The 21,322-nt window shown below is 46.5% G+C and overlaps 1 protein-coding gene across 1 annotated transcript in view; it reads right to left on the bottom strand.

Annotated features, from left to right (window-relative positions):
• The window catches only part of PTP4A3 (protein tyrosine phosphatase 4A3), a 127,315-nt gene that overhangs the window by 74,619 nt on the left and 31,374 nt on the right, over positions 1 to 21,322 (bottom strand). The window contains exon 2 of the mRNA XM_084848645.1: positions 21,146 to 21,268. The gene's annotated coding sequence lies outside the window, so the exon portion shown is untranslated. The remainder of the gene's footprint in view (positions 1 to 21,145; positions 21,269 to 21,322) is intronic.

Here is a 21,322-nt window from a genome sequence, read left to right as displayed (position 1 = left end):
ATTTCATTTATTATATTTCTACACTGCCCCATAGCTGAAGCTCTCTGGGCAGTTCACAAAAACTAAAAAATCATTTAAATCCATTATATAAAGTATAACCCATTCACGTAAAGACACAGAACAAACAGCACACACAACAACATCTAAAACAATTTAAAACCATCAGCCAGAGACAAAGGGAAGCCTTATATGCTGCCAAACGCCTGAGAGTAGAGGGCAATTTTAACATGGTGCTGAAAAGATCACAATGTTGATGCCAGGTGGGCCTTGTCAGGAAGATTATTCCAAAAATGGGGGGGGGGGACCACCAAGAAAGCCCTCTCCTTTGTTGCTGCCCTCCGAGCGCCCCTCAGAGGAGGGCCTTGGATGCTGAGCATAGCGTACGGGTCAGTTCATGCTGGGAGAAGCGTTCCATTGGGTATGGTGGTCTTGAGTCATGTGAGGCTTTAAAGGTCAAAACCAGAACCTTGAATTGGGCTTGGAAGCATATAGGCAGTCAGTGCAAGCGGGCCAGAATTGGTCTTATATGTTTGGGCCTCCTGGTCCCCCTTATCAGTCTGGCTGCCACATTTTGCACAAGCTGCAGCTTCTGAACTGCCTTCAAAGGCAGCCCCACGTAGAGTGCATTGCAGTAATCTAACTTGGAGGTTACCTGAGCATAGACAACTGAAGCCAGGTTATCTCTGTCCAGATAGGGGCATAGCAGGGCCACCAACCAAAGTTGGTAGAAGGCACTCCGTGCCACCAAGGCTCCTGGAGCCTCAAGTGACAAAGATGGCTCCAGGAGGACCCCCAAGCTACGATCCTTCAGGGCGAGTGCCACCCCATCCAGATGTGGGCATTCAAAGATGAACAACTGGAGCAAGTACAAACCAGCGACAGTCCAGGTCTTGGGGGAAACTGGGATGAATCACCAATGCAAAACAACTGTCCCATTATGGAAGGACTTGCCTATCTCCAGACCACATTCCCATCTACATGTGCACTGCTTGGCAACCTTCTCCACAAGGAGATGTGGACAAAATTTACATAGGAGAAAAGAGCTGGAGGAGGCAGCAGAGGCTTATTTATTTGATTTGTATCCTGCCTGTCTACCAAAAAAATGGCACTTAAGGTTAAGGGTGCAGATGACAGAGGAAAGCATCTCAAAGGGATGGAGGGGCAAGAAAGTGCGGCCAAAGGAAAGGAAGAGTGGAGCAAAACCAGCTGGGAAAGGGATGCAGCCAGCTATCTGGTGGACAACCCCTCTTGTAAAATTTAACATGCTGGCCCTCTCATTATCCCCTTACTGAGGCATGGAAGGCCAATGTTTATCTTCAGCAGACATCACAGCTCTGCAGACCCAAAGAAAACAGTTCCTAATCCGGCTGCACAGAGGGAGATGCGAGTAGGAAGCAGGGACATTTCACCAGCCCTGCTGAAAGTCTACTTAGTGTTTTTTTCTTCTTCTTTTCTCTTCCCTCTCCATCCCTTTTTCCTTGTGTGTTGTATTTCTTTAGTTTGTAAGCCTGCAGGCAGCGGCTACCCTGTTTAACTGATTGCATGTAACCCACCCTGGGAGCCTTTTTGGCTGAGAAGCGAGTTAAATATACTTAAAATAAATAAGAATGCCTTGAATATGCTTCAGTTATCCCTGTACAGCAGTGCACAATGCTGCACATAGAGGTAGGAAAATCCAGACTTCAAAATGCGATTGTACAAAAGAATACATGGCTGTGTGTTGTAATAAACTCTCCTGAGAGCCAGAATGTGAAGGAATATTCTTTGGACGTTTCCAGACCACATGAGGGATGCTGAAAAGGGAACACCCTGGGAGAGGAAAGGCCGCAAGAAAACAAAAGAAAGATGAAATTATACTATCCACGGTCAGGTATGAGACTGGGAATTTTTCCTCACTGGAAATCTTCTACCGTAATTCTTAAGCTCCACTGTATTGCAGGCCACTGTGGCAGTTTGCTTGGTTTTAGCAGAACAACCACCACGTGCTCTTACATGACCATCACCACATAATTTGGAATCCTTTCTGTTCCTTTTGCACTTGCACACGGCTGCACTCAAACAGCCAGGCTGAAGGAAAAGCACTCCTAGGTTTGTGCACAGACCTCCTCAAGCTTCAGCGGTTCAGAGCCAACTCACATCAAACCAAAGACGACTGGCTACCTAGCAACACTTCACCTGTCAAGGGCTCCTTGGAGGCCTCTCTCAGTCTAATCCAGTAGCCAAGTCCAGACACAGACAAAGGGATTCTTTTCAGAGCTTTATTCCTCTTTTACAACTTAACAACTCCACTGTTAGCAACTAGCTATGAGCAGCAGAGTACCTATGCCCTACGTTGGAACAGTTGGTCCCCGTTTGAAGGAGAATCACTGGCAGACCCTGAACTTATGGGCTAGGGAGAGTCCCTCCCCTTTTCCCTTGGATCCCCTGGGCACAACCGTTGTTTGCGCACCAACCGGGCACTACGCCTCCTTTCCGCACCCTCCATTTGGTGCCGCTCCCTGCGTCGGTGTCGCACGTCCAGCAAATCTGCTTCCTGCGCTCTCTCACTCCCGGGACTGCTATCTATGCTAGGAATGCCGGTGGGAGGAATCTCTGTCAGCTGTTGGCCCTGGGAAGGATAAGCACGCTCCTCTCCCAGGAGCGGCTCCTCTTCCTCAGAATCAGAACTACTCTGGGATTCTATGGGCTCAGTGTCCACCCTGACATCACCTTCCCTTCACCCTGCCCATCAAGTACACCTGCACTGGAGTGCAGAAGGAGTAGAATTTCAAACTGGAACTTGCCCCTTAGTGTTCTCACCTGTTATCAACTTCTGTAAACCGCCCAGAGAGCTTCGGCTATGGGGCGGTATAGAAATGCAATAAATAATAAATAATAATAATTTTCGTTATAGCCTCAAGTGCATCTTCAGCCACCAGCAGTTCATGGATCCAAAACAAAACAAATGATGTCACAGAGAGGAAGGCCAGGATCTCTTCTCGATCATCCTGGAGTGCGGGACATGGAATAATGGGCTCAAGTGACAGGAAGCCAGATTCCGGCTGAACATCAGGAAAACCTCCTGACTGTTAGAGCAGCGCAACAATGGAACCAATGACCTGGGAGGCGGTGGGCTCTCCCACGCTGGAGGCATTCAAGATGAGGCTGGACAGCCCTCTGTCAGGGATGCTCTGACTTGGATTCCTGCATTGAGCAGGGGGTTGGACTCGATGGTCTTTCAGGCCCTTTCCAACCTTACTATTCTATGATCACCAGTAGTTTATAAATTTATAGATTTAAACATTTAAAATGTGTACATTTAAAAATGTGTGTGTATTAGCCGTCCATCTGGCCAGCTACCTGGCCACTCTAGGCAGTGTACAATACAAATAACAACACAAAATACAACAAATGTATACAACAAACACACACACACAAATTTAAAATGTGAAATGTTTCAGTATAAAACATCAGCTTCAGTCACAAATAAGAGTACATTACAATACCGCTTGTAAACTGAGCCAGAACCAATCAGGAACAGACCAAACCTCAGTGCTCGAACACAGATTAACAATCAGCACCTGTATTCAACAGCCAATCAACCTCCATTAACAAACATCATGGCTTGTTTCATCACATCCTCTACAACGATATCAAGTTTCAGATTATCAATAAACATTGCCTGGATCACTGTATTATAAGGCCTGTGATCTCTTCCCTGAAGACCAACATGATCCTATTTTGCAGATGGAAACAAAGTCAATCTAGTTCATACATAAATGTGTGGTGGGCACTCTATGCGCCCAAAGAGGTCCTAGGACTCAAATTCGCCTGGACATCCACTCCACAGTCTGGTCGCCGTGCTAGCGGTGGCGTGAAAAGAGATTTTTGTCATGTCATTCAAGACCCATTCTGGGCTGAAATGAATCTGTCGTCCCTCCGCACCCTTCCAATTTGCATGATAAAAACTGTGCCGGCACAAATCTTACACCGTGTGTCATGAGTCATATAACAAGGGGTGGGGGGTGCAAGGCTATGTGCCTTCCCTTCCCCCACCCCCTGGTATTTCTGCAGCAACTTCCCACCTCCTGATGTAACCACACTTAATGGATATTATCAGGACTAGCATGACCCATTAACCTCTTAACCATGGGCTGAAGTTTGCAAGCAAGCCATGGTTAAGATGGAAATTCGGTTAGAGTTAACTGTGTTCTTTGTCAGTGACAAGGTAACAACCCCCCCCCCTTTCTTCTTCTTTTAATGGCAGCTTTAGCACTGCAGAGTGCTAAAAGGGTCAAATTTAGCTTCAGCACAAGCTAAATTTGATCCTTGTGGCACATTGTAGTGGATTGCTGCCAGACTTTGGCAGCAAAACAGCAAAAATTTTGTGAAGATGCCTTGTCGGGGATGGGGGGAGATCTAGAGGGAGGGCAAAAAGGGCCCCAGGCCCCTCTGAAGTTGTCCACCTCTGCCTTAACCATTGTACTGGAGGGAGGGGGGAAATCTGCTCTGGAGACTGAGTGGTTCTGCTCCTAATCGTTTAACCAATGTTAAGAGAGCCCTAATATTACATCTGTGTGAGGCTGTACTAATATTACATCTGTTACTGGAAGCTTCACTACACATTTTGTCGAAGAGGCCGGGGAAGACGCCTTTGGCATTTCCTTTGGTAACGGACCCTAAAGGCCCATACTAAGGAGGAACGACTGCCCAACGCGAAACAGCTCAGGTTCCCTGTGCTTTTAAAAGAGAGGTTCAGAAGGAAACGTCTTTGGCAGCTACAGCTCCTGCCATCAAACTGGGGCTGAGGTGGGGCAAGAGAGGAAATGCTGCCTTTGACGCAACAGCGTTCAATTAAAACTGGCAAGGCTCAAAAAGAAAACACGTGGGTCACCCGAGGTGAAGAATGCTGGCATTTCGCTCTGCTGTGGAAAGAGAGCACCTGACTCAGACTATTCAATAAAAAATGGGGAACACACACATCTTTCAAGTTTGCTCGCATAGCACAATATGACCAACACAGATACGGTCAGACCGTTGGGAGTCAAAGGAGGCTAGTATTCTGCATTACAAGACCCCATACCAATATTCTGCAACTGGAAAACATTTGCGTATTTGATTCTGGGTGCAAAAAGATAAAGGTATGACGTTCCTGCTGTACCACCAAGGTATGGGAATTTGGGTCAGGAGTAACAAAGAGAAGGGGCTGGAGGAACACTGAGAGGGGAAACAGATGCATGGCACCAGGGCACTGTGCAAGCTGCAGCCAAGAAGCCTCATCATCTGAAGGAGTTTTGCTGGTGCCATAAGAGGCTGCAATAGGGCTGGTTTCCCTCCACATTTCCAGCTATTAGAAATCCCTTTAACTGTCACTAGCCTTTTACAACTTAGCGCCCTCCAGATGCTTTGGACTACAATTCCCATAACCCCTGACCATTGTTCATGCTGGCTGGGGCTGATGGGAGCTGAAGCCCAAAACATTCAGAGGCCACCAAGTTGAGGAAGTCCGCTTTAAGCAGTTCACTACACAAAATTTAATACACACGCTGGGGGGGGGGGGCGGGGGGGAGAGCACACTGCTGGCAGCAAATGTGCGACCAGAGAACCATTCAGTAAACCTAAAACAGCAATTGATGCACACAAATCTCTCAGACTAATCCATGCTCCGTTTGCACACGCAGAGACATTGGGAGGGTGCCTTTATGTGGGGTTGTGAGCGTCGTTTGCACCCGGCTAACTGGACAGCAAGGCTGAATGGATGCAGGCATCTTCATACGCCACTCCTCATTTGACCCAAGACCCATCTTATTTCCAGGGGAGGAACTGAAGCCTGATGGCATGAAGACAGCCAGGCTTAACATGCCTGCTGCTGGCTCCCAGAAAATGCTTTGAGCCCCACAGGCCATCCTGCGATCCTCATCCCAGTTATGCATGCAAGGCTGCAGACATTTTTTTTTTTTACAGGGAGTTGCTGTCCCTTTTGCTGCTTTCCATGCATGGCCAAGAGCAGCCTTCCCCAACCTGGTGTCCTCCGGCTGTGTTTGGCCTTCAACTCCCATCATTCCAAGCCTGCATGGCCATTGGTTTGGGATGATGGGAGTTGTAGTCCAACACAGGCAGAGGGCACCAGGTTGTGCAAGGCTGGTTTAGAGTAAGCATCCTAATAGCCTTGATTGCTATATCCTAACAGCAGCTTTGAAGGCCAATTTGCACATCACAGGTGGTTAGGGTTTTCTTAAACGAGCATTCCTAGATGAGCATATGAAGCTACCTTGTACTGCCACAGACCACTAGGTCCTTCTCATGCAAGGCTATGTATTCTGATTGGCAGTGGCTCTCCAAAGTCTCAGGCCAAGAAGGCTCTTTCACAGCACTGCTCAGGGAAGGCCCTCCCAACAGGAGATGCTGAGGTGTGAACCCGAGACTCTCTGAATGCCAACCAGGTGCTGTGCCAAGACACCCTCCCCCCCAAATACAGCTCATCCAGCGAGGAATCAAAATGTAGAATTGTCTGCTCCATACTCAGACACGTTGCCCACCGTGCCACTGGTGCTGCTTGCTGAATACTGGAGCGTAAGCAACAAGCGTTTGCAAACACAGACATGCACACACTCCATCTAGAAGCCAGGCTTGGCTGTGGTTTCTTGCCAGGTCTACTTGGAGTGGGAAACTGGAGTTTGTCACTGAGTTATGTGTGAAAATGCCAAAAAGAGTGATTTAACTAATGGATTGGGGAAAGAGAGGAATGGAGGCAGAGACAGACAAAGGGCAGGCATTCTCCCTCCCCCTCCCTCCCCAGATCGTTGAAACAGCCATCCAGGCAGATACCTCCAGCACGTAGAGTGCCATAACTCTGCAATTCGAAGCACCGACAAGCGCTTGCATAAGCGACCTGCACTTCTGCTCTAACGCCTGAAGGTGGATTTGTGAGGATGATTATGCACAAGACCCAGAACTGAACACTTGTGTTCCCTTCCCCAGTGGAGATATCACCTTCGGCCAGCGCAGCAACATTTTCTGAGGCACAAGTACGAGGACAGTACGTAGAGAGACACCTGCAAAATATAGCCCTGATAGAATTCCAAGTTCCCTGCTGAGACAGAGCGTATCTGTGACTTAAGAACGAATCAGAAGCGCTCTCTAATGACATTTAGCGGTGAGGCCATCACATTCCTGCACACACAAGGAATGCTTTCTACAGAAGGCCGGTCTCCCGGATGGGCAGACAATCCAATCGAGAGTTTGCTGCCATTGGCAACGGAGTGCGAACAGCCACTACTGGATCCTTCTCACACACTGCTGGCTGTTGTAGGCCTGCTGGTCTCCATCTGGGCTGTCAACCAGAAACAGAAAGTAGGTTACTGTCTCAGCAGCCTGGGCCCCCGCCCCCACTTTTGCAGCACAGCTGGAGCAGCACGCACAGCCACAGTGAAAACACGAGGCCGCAAAACACACACACACACACACACACACACACACCAGCTGCTGGGATTTTGCTTTCATTGCACTCAGTGCTCCTGATGGAATATTTTAAGGGTTTCCTGTAGTGCAAAGGCAAAAACAAATAAAAGGATTTTTAAAAATTAACATGAGGAAAACCCCTCTCCTCACCAGGAGCTGAGAGCATATTTGAGGAAAATAATTTACATCATTGCTTAAAGCAGTGGGAGCTGGCGCTTTGGGCATGTGTCCACAAGTCATGCCCGAAATAAGAGCCTGGGCCACATTAACACACACTTCAGTACTTACGTGCTGATCTGCTCACTAGGTCTCTTTCTCTCTCACTTCGGATGCGTGTCTTCAGGCGAGTTTGACACTAGCCCAGTAAGAAACTACTCAGAACCTTATCCTTCAGGAGAAGATGGCAGACAAGCTTTCTTGAAAGACAGCTTGCCCACCAGTAGACCTGCCCTGATAATGGGCAGCTGCAGGAAGCCAATGGGAATGTTCTTCCAGGGCACATTCTCAGTTCATACAGAGTGATGACGGGGCTCAACAGAAGTGGCCAACCTGCCCTGTGAATTGTGCATGTGACCTTCATACACACTCCCAGATTCCTATGCAATTCACAGGGGTTTTATGACAGACATGTCAATGTGGAAAAGATTCCCTGAAGGTAAAAATTTTGGAAACCACTGACTTTGCCTCCCAAACAGGCAGCTGCAGAGCACTGAAGAAACGGGCAGGAGGATAAGTCTGAACGTACGCTGTAGTCATACAACACACACTCTGCAAATCCTGTGCAGCTGTGCCAAAGGCTGAAAATCTAGGACTTATACTTTTAGTATCGTACAGTCTGCACTTCATTCCATCCTATAGAATCATAGAATAGTAGGGTTGGAAGGAGCCTACAAGGCCATCGAGTCCAACCCCCTGCTCAATGCAGGAATCCAAGTCAGAGCATCCCTGACAGATGGCTGTCCAGTATCCTCATGAACAGTTATTTAGACTATGAAAACACATTCAAACTCCGAGAAACCAGGGCTGCAAAGAAATGTTTTTAAGATCACACTTTCTTCAGAAGCACAACCCACACTGAAGTCTAGACTGATACCCAACTGCTCCTGGCATGTCTGTTATTCTCATTTTGCAGACTGAAGTACTGAAGTTGATAGCGAAAAAAAATAGAGATTTTCTGGGATTCAGAACCCAGGTCTCTGTAGCTGAAAGCCCATACAGTAAGGGGGCGGAGCCTCTGTCGCTCCACTATTGTTGGACTCCAATTCTGATCGGCCACAGCCGATGTGTCCAGTGGTGAGGAACGCTGTGAGTTTGTAGTCCAGGAACAATGGAGGGAAACAGGTTTGCCATTCCCATAGAGATGGCAAACCACCTAACTTCAGTGGACCCACAACACTTCTTATACACCACATCAGTATCTTCCTAACATGTGCTCCAAACAGAAATTAAGGCTGGGATGGCAGCCAACTGACCAGTCAAATATTGTCAACTGACTGCCAATCCGACAGTATGTGACCACAGACAAACATTCCACGAAGGCAGGAACTGTCCTTATGCAAGTGGTAGGTCTATGATTTCTTTGCACCATGATGGGATGTGAGCTCAAACGCAGGAGGGAGCATTGCTTTCTCTTTACCCCTACAAGAATCTAGGCGCATACCAACTTCATTTAGGAGAGAAGCCCACTGTCCTATAGAAAAATAAGAACAATGAAGCTACGTAGATGCGACTATAGCTTAATAAAAGATTCCTCACATTGGAAAAGCCTCTATACCGTACTGGCAACTCAATGACTTCGCCTCTTGAATGCCTGCATCTTTGGTGAGCCACTCATTTGTGTGTTAAGTGCCCCTCTAACTAACAGCCAAGACCACATGTTTTATTGGAATGGTTTTGATTTTCTAGTTCTTCGTTTATGGGATTTTTACTGTTTTAAGTTATTTTGGTTAGACACCTTGGATAGCAGAAAGGTGGGCTATAAACATTCTAGAATAGAACATTGCCATTCTGCTCTTTCACATGTGTTAGTTATTTGAAACATCCAAGTGTCATGTAATATAAGGATCTCATTCTTTTATCAAGAGAGACTCCTTAAGGGCTGCATAGCTTAAAACCCACTGGGACTTAATTTTCTGCATACTTTACAGTCTCTTCTGTATCAGGTGTTGGTGACGGTGGTGGGGTTTATTTAGGGAGATCATAAAAGAGGGCAAAGAGGTGAAAATTCACACATGCATGCATGTACTTAACATCAACTGACTGGCAACTCACTGGCTTCATTTGGATACAATAAATACTAAGCTGTATTTAGCATTATCCCCCTCCCCATACACTTCTGATGCAGGACTTTTTAGTTTTTACCTGCAGTTTGCGCAAAACAGGCCAACTCCAAACCATGCTTTCTGAACCTGGCTTGTTTGCATAACCAAAAGTTAAAACTAACCTGGTTCAGACAGAACATGCTGTGTTTAGTTAAAAATGATAGCAACTATTTTCAGTCTCGTCATGGCCACATCAAGAGAGAAGGGAAAGGAAACTGCATGACTCCAAGGCTTGTTCACATAGTACTAAACCAGCCAATGCGGTAATAGACTGTGGTCTGAGATGTCAACATTATCTCTATGATTTGAAATGGGTTGTTCACGAATGTTGCAACCATCAGGTCATGAATATACATTGCATGTGTGAACCAACACATAGTAATGTTCCAAGGCATTGGTGGCTAAAGCCAGTGTGGTGTAGCGGCAAGAGTGATGGACTGGGAGCTGGGAGATCCGGGTTCTAGTCCCCACTCGGCCATGGAAGCTCACTGGGTGACTCTGGGCCAGTCACAGACTCTCAGCCCAACCTACCTCACAGGGTTGTTGTTGTGAGGATAAAATGGAGAGGAGGAGGATAATGTAAGCCGCCTTGGGTTCCTTGCAAGAGGAAAAAAGGACGGATATAAATGCAATAAATAAATAAAATAAAGTGAAGTGAAAGTTACTTTCTATGGGAAGAGTGAATACACACAACCTCAGTGAACCAATTGCTAGCTTTAACCTTGGCTTCTTCCAGCATCCACCCAACTAAACCACTTCCAAGAGGAATGGCTGAATCAGCTGCCTTCTCTCAGGGCATTTCCATCATTCCAAGGCTATCCCCGAGTGCAGTCCTGGCATACAGACACCTCAGGAAGACCCCTCCAACCCTGGCAAGCCTTAGGGCAGCCTTCTCTATGCTGGCTGGGGACTATAGGAGATGCAGTCCAACACACCTGGAGGGTGCCACGTTGGCACAGTATCCTATTGTGCCCATGTACTGGCGGGGCCCACCTGTCATGCAAAGCACCAGCTTTGCTACTTCTAAAAATAACCCCGAAGAAGCAGAGACACTCGTTTCTGGAATGGAGTACTTCAGCGGAGCTGGCAGAAGGGCACTCCACTGACCTGTCCTAATCTGGAAACCAGCGTTTCCACTCGCTTCTGTGGTTATTTTTAGAACCACCAAAGCCCCGTTGCACAAGTAATGGATACTACAAGTGGTGGGGCTAGAGCAGCCCCACTGGAGTACTTCCCAGTATCAATATTAGTTTGATATGCAAAGTTACAAGTGATGCATCTTATGTTGTTAAAATAGCAAAGCCAGTTTAGGTTTGAGGCAGCATTTTCCCCCATAGCTTCCAAATTTCCAGAAATATTTCTCTAGACAGGCGCAGTCCTACGTGTTGTTCTTGTGTCGTCCCAATTCTGATAGTAAGCAGAGGGCGACGGGTGTAATTTTTACAGTAAGAATGTGCATGTAGATTAAAGGAGCTGAATCCTGCTCGGTCACTTCAAGCATTTTCCTCCCAGCCCAGCTCCAACACCAGAAGTAAGCCAGGCTTGGTCAAAAGTGCCTGAAGGGAGCCCAGGAAGGCAGGGTGGAGGACCAAGCAGAGATCAGCGGATCCCACTTGCACCTTTCCTAGTAAAAATCAGAGACCTGCAAGATATTATACATCAGGGGTCCAATGGCACCCTCAAAGCTCTTCACCCCCGCCCCCTTCAAAAAATTTTTTTGTTAGGGTGCCAGGTTCTTTTTCTTGTCCCTGAACCTGCCACTGATCACCTGTTCAGTGGGAAGGAAGAGAAAACAACGTGGAGAGGAGAGTAATACCGAGGCTAGAGGCTGGGAGTAGAGAGAAACAGCAAGATAAATGGGCAAGTGGGAGAGAAAGAGAAAGGCTACAGACAGGCAAGGGAGACAAATAGTGAGGAAAGGGGTTGGGTGGAGAGAAACAGCAAGATAAAGGGGTCAGCAGGAGAGAAAGCAAGGCTAGAGGCTAGGAGTGTGGAGAGCATGCGCACGCGCGCAAAAGGGAAAGGTCTGTGTGGATGGAAGAAGACTGGGCGGGCCAGGAAGCAACTCTCTATTTCCCCCGTCCCTCCCAGCCTCTAGCCTTGTTATTTCTCTCCTCCGCCACCTCTTGACTAGCCAAGCCCCTACAGTAGCCATTATGTGACTAGCCACATCCTCCGTGGGAGCCATTTTGTGGTGGAGCCCACAGCAGCTTCTCAAATTCTCAAATGTGCCCACGGATCTAAAAAGGTTGGGGACCCCAGCTATACATGAAAATAGCATACCTGTGATTTGTCTGTAAACTTCCTAATAGTGGTGGCTGTTCAGTTACGGAATACGCAGCCTCAGGAAGTGGACTAAAGAACCTCCAAGGTCCCTTCCATAAGAAGAACCCTGCTGGATCAGACCAAGAGTCCATCTAGTCCAGCATTCTGTTCACACAGCGGCCAACCTCCTGCCCGTGGGAAACCCCAAAACAGGACATGAGCGTAACAACACCCTCCCACCCATGTTCCCCAGCAACTGGTGTACACGGGGACACTGCCTCCAATACTGGAGATAGTACATACCCATCGGGACTAGTAGCCATCGACAGCCTTTTCCTCAAGGAGTTTGTCCAACCCCCTTTTAAAGCCATCCAAATTGGTGGCCATCACTACATCCTGTGGTAGTGAATTCCATACTTTAACTATGCCCTGTGTGAAGTACTGCCTTTGATCTGTCCTGAATCTCCTGCCAATCAGCTTCATAAGATGACCCTGGGTTCTCGTATTTTGAGAGAGGGAGAAAAATATCTCCCTATCCACATTCTCCACACTATGCATAATTTTGTAGACCTCTATCACGTCTCCCCTTACCCTTCTTTTTTCCAGTTCTATGATGCTATGAAGAAATACACACAGCTAGCCCATTCAAGCAAATGCCTGCCAAGCGAGGCATGGGGTGAGATACTGAACCTTCCCCACCCGTGAGTCTTCTCTATGTGCCGGGGGATTTGTGGAAAGGGAGGGGACAAGTACAAATACTGGCAGGTCATTCCGTCAGAATTTGTGGACACCTGGGGATATATAGGGCCAGGAGAAAAAGTTGCATGCGTGTATGTGTATAATGGTTAGAGGGGCAGAGAGATGAGGTACCCCTGCGTCTGGCTCCAAATGGTTTACTAAAACTTGACAGCAGACACAGCCTGTATGCTTGCTAGTTTTTGATTACAATCCTAAGTGCTAGCAGTGATTACTTTGGGGGGAATCAGTTCTCAGAAATCTGAACAAGCAACAGATTTTGCACAGATGTCAAACCCTCTGGCTATAAGCCCTTGATAACTGTCGATTAAAAACGAGACAAGAAACGAACAGCTTATACCTCTGCGATGTTGTTTGTTTAAAGGAACATACATCTAGCTATTAGTAACTTTGTCAGGGTAACTCCTACACAGAGCCCTACCCATTACAAATCATTTCCCCTTTTCTTGCAACCGATTCTGAAATGCAAAACCCTTTTTGGGGGGCAGGAGCTGCAAAGCACCCCCGTAGAATTCTCAAAGCGCTTGCTGGTTAGCACACATTTGCTTACATTTTGAATGTTATCTGCATGAAAAGCTGCATCCTTGGAGAAACACAAATATTTTACAGAAAAGGAAGCCTTGTGCTTGCTAAAAGTCCAAAAAGGGCAAGAGATTTCTCACTTTCGTTACGATTTTTTTTTTTTTTTTTTTGCACAGTTACTGTATGTAACCCACATGGTCTCTGCCCTATCATGCTGCAAAATCCTTGCAAAAGTGACATTTGCACTGCAGGATGTCATGACTGTAGGAGACAGATACAAGCATCCTGCACAGCATATCTATTTTTATGGCACTTTTTGATCTATCAGTATCATGTTGAGGGGGAAATATATTCATCATTAACATTTCACATCCCAACCAGCTAGGGGAGTTGGGTATCTAAAACCATGAGGGTATCACCTTCTCCACTGCTGGGACGATGGGCCACCACTCCAAAAATAACCATCTTCATTCGCTTCCACTTCATTCACTCACCTAGCTGACAGCTAATTCGACGGCCAAACAAGGAAGCCTTCCTCCACTGGGCCTCTGTAAAGCTCAAGCCAACAAAACCAACATCTCAAACTGGAACAGCTAATGCATCTTTTATTTTTGTACAAGATTGCTCCTTGGAATCTTACCTTTCAAACTGCCCAGTGTCACAACTCACCAGCAGATTTGCAGCAGCCCAGAAGGAAGGAAGATTCCCCTGTAGGAGCTAAAGGGTGTTTTTGTGTATTTCTAGCAGAGAAACAGGACCTCCATCCCAGAACGTGCTGCTCTTCCAGTTGCTGTGGGAGAGGGACAAAGCCCAGTGTGTGAAAGCAACCAGCCTAACGTGATCCTTATCAGGGAGCATTTGTTTGCAAAAGGAACTGTGGGAAAAAATGTGCCTCCCGCACATGCAGCAAAGACAACCGGCCAGAGCCGTCACCACAAGCCTGCTTCCCCAGAAAACACCAGGTGCAAGGATCCACTCAGACAGCTTCTAGGTGGAGCAAGAACCTGTTCAATTTGCATGGGCGTGGTATGCTTGGGAAGCCACAGGAGATCCGTTACTTGGATCCACCAGGCAGGCAGGCGTTCAGGCAGTCCTACTGTCCTTACCACAGGAATCGAATGACAGCTGATCTTGAGAGGTGCCATTCAGCTGAGCTCGTTTCCATGCTAATGCCGGTGTGTTAAAGACAGCAAGACATACTGCAGACTAAATTGTAACTAGCAGAAGATTCCTTTCTTTTCTTTTTTAACCCTCATCCGGTCTGTAGGAAAACCTAACAAATGTTGTATTTGGGGTCTCTTGGGACCCCAACCTGAATTCCAATACGTTGGATATCTCACAGCATCCCCGTAGGGATGCTGGAGAAATCTGAGATGGACTAAAATGAACTCGGATTTCTAAGAATCTGACCTGCGGAATCCGTTGCGGAGCGACCCCCTCAGGCAGCGTGGAGTCAGTGGACTTTCGGACTTTTTTTTTTTTTTAAACTTTCCCCTAAATTTATGCATATTTATTCACAGGAAAATACGCAAGTTTCTGCTAAGGAAAAGTTCAATGGAATGGGGGACAATACACTAAATGCTACACACTAGGGTAAATTATGTAAATTGGTATGAAACTTCTTATGTAATTATTTGCATATTTTTCCACATGACGAAAAAAAATCACATCTGTGTGGACAGAACAAAAGGAGCCTGACAATCCACGAAACACAGACAGAGAGGATTTTACTCAGTCCGTACATCCCTACACACGACACCACTTTTTTTTGTTATTCATCATAATGAAGTGTGGTTAACAATACCAAAACACACAGATCTAGAAAACACACTATCACATAAGGTGGAAAGTTTGTTCTGAATACACACCAACCCCCTGGTTTTGGCATATAGAGTAACAAACATTTCTGAATCTTCAAACATCAAATATTTTTAGTTTCCATTAGAAACAATAAAAACAATGTTTTTGAACCAAAGATGGCGGAACTAACCTGGCATGAACGGTAAACAAACACATCTATAGTTTTTGAACACTCGTGTTGCTCATCTTTGGGGTCATTTTTGTACTCCAAAACTGATTCCGGTGCGGCAAATGTCCCCTATGAAAGGCCGTTGTTTGTGCCAACATACTGGCACAAACAGCTCTTCACTTCAGCGATGCAGTGTTCCTTACAAACAAGCCTCCCACAGCTGGAGCCCTGCCTGGTGTTTTTTTTAATCTACCGCTCTGGCGCAGAAGTGACGGCATCCTTTTGATCCAGAGGGTTGTACTGGTGGAGGCAAAGGCTGGTGTACACAACCCAGAGCATGTGCACCAGACCTCATGCTTGCACTAAGATTTGGTGCGGCTTGCACTCTTTGCTACACCTGTGGACGTATCAGTTCTTTCCCGAGAGCCATGAGGAACAGGTGCCTTCTCCGTTTCGGCGCTCTACTCTCGCACTGAGGATGTGTGTGGACCCACAACATTTACCTAGCTATGGCTGAAACGTCCAGCATATTAACAAAAAGCACCATTGGCCACCTGTTAGTTTTCGACTTACAGGTGCAGTTCCTCACAAGGTGGTCAAGGTTATCCACCCCACTGTTGGTGGCACTGTAATGTGCAATTACACCCGGCTTTCTGGACTCCCCATGCATCACCATGTCGTGATGTACTGAGGAGAGTAGACTGACGGCTTCCCCTTTTCTGGGAACATACGATACCAAAGTATAGTCACGGTCAAAACCAAATAGTGATGACAGTGGTTCCCTGAGTGGATGTGGCTGCATCTCGGGTGGGAAGTACGGTTTATTCCTTCTCAGTGTACCTACATAAGTTAAGTCTTCGCTTACCAATGCTTCAGCAAGTTCAATACTTGTGAAGAAATGGATCCCCCACCACATTTCTCCCAGTGTGGAAATAAGAGTTCCACAAGTTTTGTCACCATGTTGAACCCAAGCTGGGTTTCCCCTGCTGCTCCAGGCTGCCTGCCCGGGTACACACCTCCCCTGAGAGAGTAGGATGTCCCAGCAATGCAACATCTCCACACCTTTACAGCGTATTTCCCTGGTTTGCCGGGCATGTATTGTTTGAATGGACATCACCCCCTGAACTCCACCACCTACTCATCAACAGTGAGGTCTGTCCTTGGTATGTACCACTTGGGTAGCTGCTCCACAAATATGGTCCAGATATCCCAAAAGGCAGTGCACTGGCACTTGCTCGTCATGAACCTTGTGATGTTAAGACATTCTCCACTGGAGACTGATCTTTTCCCCAACAGATTAAAGTCAGCATAACAATGGATTTTAGGTTTCAGTTTCTCGGCTGGGTGAGATAGGGGTTTGCTCTTCTCCCTGGCACTCAAAACAGTCTAAGATCACCTGTAGTTTAATCAAAAGGGTATGGGACATTTTGTGCCCCAATACATTACATTGTGTGGGATGCCAATAGTACCCCAGTGGAAAAAATCCATAGACTTTGTGGGATATTTAATGTCCCAGGCATGTTTTGGTTTACTAAAGAAAACCGCAAAAGGCATGAGGCTGCAATGTGGGGACATTGTTTACTACCACGCAAGTGACAATGACCTAGAAGGACTAGACTGTAGGTCTACTTATGTGTAAATTAAACAACACAATGTGAGCCTGGGGAAGGAAAGTCCCCCATAATACATGATGAGGGTTAAGGACTACCAAAATAAGGAAATCCTATTTTTGTTTTAAAGGATGACACTAAAATGAGAAAATACCATTTCTGTTCTATGTGGAGCTGGTCCCATATGAACCCAAGCATACAAACATATGGATACACGCATCTTACAGCAATCCCCATTTGACTGGTGATGTTCCTTAGAGCTGCCAAGATCACAGGAATTGCTGCTATCCTGTGTAGTCATGTCCTTCAGGCTAAGAACGTAAATTGAGACCTGGAATCATAGAGCTAGATGGGACCTCAGAGATCATCCAGTCCAACTCTCTGCTTCATGCAGTACCTGCAATGAGAGATGCAGCTGCAGCATGCCTGACAGACGGCCATCCAGCTTCTGCTTAAACACTTCCAGGGAAGAAGTGCCCACCACAACCCCAGGAACTCCGTTCCACTGCCAAGCAGCTCTTATCAGGAAGGAAGTAGCTCACTTCCTGAGAATCTCAGCTTTCTTTCTTTTTTCCTTTAAAACCACAACACAGGTTTCCAGCCCTCATGGCTGTTGGAAGATATGCTTGGAAATGTGCATGAGAGATCTCAGCAGCAGGCTGGCTCAATAACACTTCCAGTCAGGGGGAAAGAGGAGCAGCACCACACACGCACATTCTGCAAACGTGGTGGTGTTTAAGGAATTATGCAAAACAGGAGAATTTGTATGACACAGATTGCGGAATTCCGCTTTTGTTGGTGCAGAATTTACTTGGTGCAAAATTCTGATTTAAAAAATTGTAACAAACAACACAGGATACACACCATCCTAGATACATCCAACAGGGACAATGTCTATCCGAAAAGGTGGTTCATGTATGCACACAGCTGTCATTCATTTCAAGATCGTCAACGCTGGCTCTGTTTCTTCTTACCACACATACACAGTTACATCCAGGCCAGTGACACACACAATGATCGCTCCACCTTTGAAAAACACAAGGAAGAGTTCTAAACCTAAATCCCCCCCAGACAGACATCCAAAACCTACATGCTGGGGGTGGGGGGGGAAGAGAAGAGGAAAGGACAGCGAGATGGGGAGGAATGAACACAGATGCCCCCATCATAAACATACAACCGAGCAGCCTCTTAAAATCACCCAGCGGAAAAGGCCTTCCTTAATCTGCCAGTGACCGAGGTCATGTGGAAGTATTTAAGATTTAAGCTCTCATAAGGGACTCATTTCACCAACCCCACCATTCTTCAGCACTGTTCCAATCGAAGGCTGAGCCTCTCCGCCTTTCTCTACCCCCCAGGAGTCGTCCCCCTGCCCCGCTCTCTGCTCCTTTGCTATTGGAACTGCATTTCTGATGTGGTTTAATAGCTTGCTTTGAAATTCAAAGCACCAGCCAAGTCCAGGGTGGTCCCTTCCATGTCTGATCCTTCCCCCATTCTTATTCTATTTAGCTGGACCCGAAAACGGATTGATGCTACCCCCAACGAGCTTCCTTTCAAGCGTTTCATACATCCATTCACTGCTGGATGCATAATAGGATACCCAGGAACACATCTGCCAAGAGCATTTCCTCCAAATTTTGTAATTTTTAGGAAGGAACGCTCGGCATACACATCCCCTTTTTGCCTTTTATCTGTACCATGTACCAATCAGATTCTCAAGACAATATGGTTTCGTATCTTCCAATTGTATTTTCTTACCTTGGGGGTATATCCTGGAGTAGGCATGCCAGTCAGTTGAACAGCCAGCTATTGTTAATTGATTGCCTATTATTCCAGGAAGCCAGGATGCTGATGGGTCTGAAGAACTGCCCTGCTTCACACAACTGCTTTTGCACACAAAACATCGATTTTCATTTTTCAGTAGATATTATTCCTTAGCTTTATTTCTGCTTTAATTTATTGATTTTTAAATTGTAGGCTGACCCCAAGCAGGCTCTTTGGGGGTAGCATCAATCCGTTTTCAGGTCCAGCTAAATAGAATAAGAATGGGGGAACGATCAGACATGGAAGTGTTCCAGAATAAAGCCCAAAGAGAAGAACTGTCCTACGAATCATTCGTATTTTTAGAAGCTTTACCTAATGCTTGTTTCTGGAAGCGGGGAGGTCACCAGAGCCCTGTGCCTTCCAAAAACAAGTGTTTCTGCTCGTTTGGGGGCTTGTCCCCGGAAGCGCTATATCGCATCGTGCAAGCGGTAGGGGCCACCTGCAGACTGGGGCCAGCAGGGCCGGCTGCATACAGACGGCCCCAATTTGATACTGACCATTAAGTTACAATACATTGTTCAAAACGTTAATCTCATTGATTCAAAACAATTATGCTAATTACAAAGACCTTCTAAGTTTAGGCATCAAGCCTGCTGATGCTTGAAGTTGTCATAATAAAATTAACGCTTTAAAAATCCTTGACCGAAGATTTTTCATCAAATACCCAGCCTTGGCGTATCCAACTCCTACGTAAGGTGTTTAACCAATGCACCATTATTAGCCCAACACTGGCATTCCCACAGTTTAGAACACTCAGCCAATAATTCCACAAAAGCTACCAGTCCACACACACTTACTAGCCTGAACCTGCCCAACCCCACCCACGAACCAAATGTCAGTCATTTATTGCCCAAGAGAACCAACTCATGTCATGCTTTCCTGCCAAACAACCAGGAGGAGATTCCACTAGTCATAGGTGAGTAAGTAGTTACAGGTTTGCTATCAGAAACTCTGAAGACGAGAGCTGGTTCTATATTAAAGGATTGCATAACAATTTAAGGGAGATGAGTGCTGTCCTGTGTCGTGCTATTTGTGTGTCTGTTCTTTTGAAAGAAAAACACAAGAATGACAAGCTATTTGACACACTGCAAGCATCTGCATTTGTGATCAGGCCGAGGTGTTTAGGCAAAAACTGTTGAGCAGATCTTATTCTACTGAAGAGGAAACAAAAATAGCTCAACTCACTAACTAAGTGATGCTTACTGAAACCTCTCTGACCAACCCTCTGAGCTGCTGCTGCTTATTTTTCCTTTCCTCGGCATCTTCCTGTGCTACTGTCCAGGTCTGGCATCCAAGGTTCGTTACAATGGCATAAGGATATCTTCATGAGGATATGTGGTGGCCACTGCAGGGGAGTCAACAGCCACGGCTACAAGCAAGTGCATGGGACAAGCAATGACACCCCCACTCCCACAGGCCAACAGACAGGGGAGATGCCAAGTTCCTCTGTGCCATGATGCAGACTCCCAGGGGTGCCAGCTTTCTCAAGATATACAAGGGATTTACTTTTGCCCCATATGAGCACACTCAGCTTCTGAGGAGTCCACTCCACACCTTTTATCCTATGCCCTGGACGTACCTCTCTTCATTACTCTACGTAAGGGGTGGGCAAAGTATGGCACCCCCAACATTGTAAGAATAAATTATTTTTTTTTAAAGGAAACAAAATGGTGTCTGGAGCAGCCATTCTGACACCTTTTGACATTTCTAGTGCTGTAGCTACTACAGAACATCCAAAGGGTCAAAAGTAGCTTGAAAACAAGCTAATTTTGACCCTTTCAGTGCTCTGTAGCGGCTCCAGACACTTTTTTAAAAAAAAATGGTGCAGGGGGGAGGTGTGGCCTGCAGGGGTGGTGGCAGTGGGGTGGTGGCGGCGCAAAAATGGCTTCTGGACCTCCCACGTTACCCACCCCTGTTCGACATAGATATGAATGGGGAGAGGAGATGTGTCCACCTGCTTGTGTTTAATCAGCTGTGGATTTCTATTATTATTCTACCCTTTTCAGGATGGCAAACTCCCATGCACTTACAGGGTAAATGCCCAAGAGTGCACTGGCAGCATTAATGTAACAAGTCACTTCCCTCACCCTCTACTCAAAGAACAACCGCCTCTCCGCCATTATATTTTGCCATGGGGAAAAGGCACAACATTCCACAACTCCATACAACTTTCCTCCTACCCTGATACTGCAGAGTCTCAAACAGGAAACACACACAAGCTGTTGTCCAGATCGGAACATACAATGAACCCTAAGCAATAAAATCATAAGTGAAGGAAAACAGGCCCACACTTTTTAACAGCCTCTGCAGAACATGCACATAAACAGTGTCAAATGTACCCTAAAGGCAGCTTAAACCACGTAGTTGTTCTGCTCTTCACACTCTTTGGGATGGTCCCTACCCCCAAGTGAGAGAACAGCAGACACGAGGCAATTACTTACCTAAATTAGCACACACCTCGAAGAAAGCCCTCAATATATTCAAATGCTGGGCATAGTAGTTTCATCTCCATTCAATGATTTCCATCCTCAGCACTTTCTTAAGTCACTATCCATGGTCCACACCTGTGAAGAGAAGGACATCAGGAACGAATGCTGAACTCTGAAGGACACTGGGAA

This window comes from Heloderma suspectum, chromosome 4 (genome assembly GCF_057233095.1).
Source record: "Heloderma suspectum isolate Gila_16-S chromosome 4, 16-S_ref, whole genome shotgun sequence".
NCBI lineage: Eukaryota > Metazoa > Chordata > Lepidosauria > Squamata > Helodermatidae > Heloderma > Heloderma suspectum.
Note: the sequence above shows the minus strand (reverse complement) of the source record. Positions and strands in the feature narration are given on the sequence as shown.